General features: G+C 41.8%; 1 protein-coding gene across 1 annotated transcript in view; it reads left to right on the forward strand.

The window, feature by feature from the left end:
* The window catches only part of zgc:92140 (uncharacterized protein LOC447854 homolog), a 43,993-nt gene that overhangs the window by 40,127 nt on the left and 1,366 nt on the right, over positions 1-2,500 (forward strand). The window lies entirely within an intron of this gene.

Here is a 2,500-nt window from a genome sequence, read left to right on the forward strand (position 1 = left end):
GGCGGAGCCTAGCGCGACGACGACGAATCGACCGACAGCAAGACGGCAGCCGTTTCACGTGACGTCACCGAATGAGTGTTGGTTGATTGAATGCATTTGAGCTGTGTAAATTTTTTTAAAATATATATATATATATATTTTTGCAGAACCCCAACTTCCTAACAAGCTGGGATAAGTGAAGAAAAGAATTTCACTGTGCTGTAACGTACACGTGACGAATAAAGACGACGACTTCTTCTTCACTCGGGAACGGAGCGCTGATGCCCAGTGTTGCACTCATAACTGGGGGAGAAAGCGTGTGTGGTTTGTTACTAGTAAATTATATTCCGCGTACTGGTATTGACTCAAAAGTTCAACTTTTCTCAACTCGAAAAGTCGCCGGACACGCCCACATCTCGTCGCCGGAAGTCGGCAGCTCTCACTGGAAATGGAGCGTCTCCGGTCGCTGTGTCGCTGCGAGACGCCGTGTGTGAACGCACCTTTAGACTCTGAGTGATCCGGAGAAAAGCCGGTGGTCTTTTCCATAACTAGTGTTTTCCACTGGTGTTGCCACTCTGCACCCCCAGCCCCCCGACCCAACCCCCTGACCCAACCCCCCTCCATCTGAGAGTAGATGTAAACAAAATTTAAGTAAAATGTACATCTTTGAGAAAACATTGACTTTTAAAATGTAAGAAGTGGGGAAAATGTCAATCTGGCAGTAGTCTAAGGTAGCCTGAAAAACACACACACACACACACACACACACACACACACACACACACACACACACACAGGGTGCTGTGTACAAACTCCAGCAGTGTGAGTCCTGCTCCTGCTTCTGTTCTCTTAATTCCTGAATCTGCTCCTTTTTTTTTTTTTTGGGAATGATGTTATTTTCCAATATTTTTTCTATTAAATATGAAAAATGAAGAAGTGTTTCTCTGTGTGATTGCTTCTCTCTCTCTCTCTCTCTCTCTCTTTCTTATTCGTCTCTCTCTCTCCCTATCTGTCTCTATTTCTCCCTGTATGTCTCTCTCTCTCTGTTTCTGTCTTTTTTCTTCTCATCTCTCTCTTTTGCTCCTTCTCTCTGTCATTGTTTGTCTGTTTCTGTTCTGTCTCTATATCTTTCTATCTATCTTTCTCTGTTTTCCTGTCTCTCTTTCTCTTTCTGTCTCTCACTGTCCTTCTCGGCTTCTCTCTGTCTCCTTCTCCCTCTTCTTCTTCTGTCTCTCTCTCTTCTGTGTCTCTTGCTGCCTGTTTTTATTTATCTCTCTTTCTCCCTATATATATATATGTGTGTGTGTGTGTGTGTGTATCTATATCTCCTGTATGTCTCTCCCTATCGTTCTGTCTCTCTCTCCGTCACTCTCGATCTGGCTCTCTCTTCCTCTGTCCCTCGTTCTGTCTCTGTTTCTCTCGCTTTCTATCTCTCTCTCTCACTCTCTGTGTGAGTTTGTATATATTGTGTATATGGCTGTGAGAATGTGTGTGTGTGTGTGTGTGTGTGTGTGTGTGTGTGTGTGTGTGTGTGTGTGTATTTCCAACACTGTTCTGAGTCACACGTATAAATACATTAGTGTGTTTGGCAGCATCCACTTCCTCACTTCCTCACTTCCTCCCTCGGTGTGACTTCAGGAGGTTTTTGTTTTTTTGGCTGCGAGATGAGAAATCACGGTGCTGATGGTTACAGCTCACGGCCTTCTCCATGTCTGTCTCATTTCTCAGACTTTATTAGGTGTCAATGTAAATTAATTTGTTTTGATGATTTGTCTTGTGGATTTAAAGAGGAGCACTGATGTGTTTTTGACCTCTCTGCGCCCTCTGCTGGTTACACATTGTTACTGCACTGTCACTTTCTCTAGTCTCTTTACTGGAAGTAGTATAAAATATTGGCTTCTACACTATATATAATATATAATATATAATATGCACTACATTGCAAAAGCAAAACACCTTAGCAAGTGAATATATCTTGAATATAGTTCAATTGATCTATTATTTCTGTTTACAGGATTATTACACTTGCTTCTAGACACCTTTTTACTATTTCAAGTTTTTAATTCTCTCATTGTAGTGGAAGATCATTTAGCTTTATTCCTGGAAATAAATGCTTAAAACGAGACATCTGCCAATGGAACAAGACTATTTTAAGCTTGAAATGAGTAAATAAACTATAGAAATAGGTTTAATAATCATATATTTGCTTTGTTGTCATCTAATAATAGGAAATATTAGATTAAAAAAAAAAAAGATCAGACTAAACTCGGAGATGTTCTCACTCGCTCTGAGATGTCGCTTTGTGCGGCGCTGTGAGTCCACCGAGGCTCCATCAGAGGTTCAGATCTGTACTTATGACATGTTTTTGAAACCTAGGTCACGAGTGGAGGCCTTCGAGAAGCTTTTAGAAGGGCAAACTCCATGAGACCGAGACAGAGAGAGTGACACAGAGAGAGAGAAAGAGAGAGAGAGACAGAGAGAGAGAGAGAGAGAGGGAGAGAGAGAGACAGAGAGATTGAGA

Source organism: Ictalurus furcatus, chromosome 5, assembly GCF_023375685.1.
Source record: "Ictalurus furcatus strain D&B chromosome 5, Billie_1.0, whole genome shotgun sequence".
NCBI classification, from domain to species: domain Eukaryota; kingdom Metazoa; phylum Chordata; class Actinopteri; order Siluriformes; family Ictaluridae; genus Ictalurus; species Ictalurus furcatus.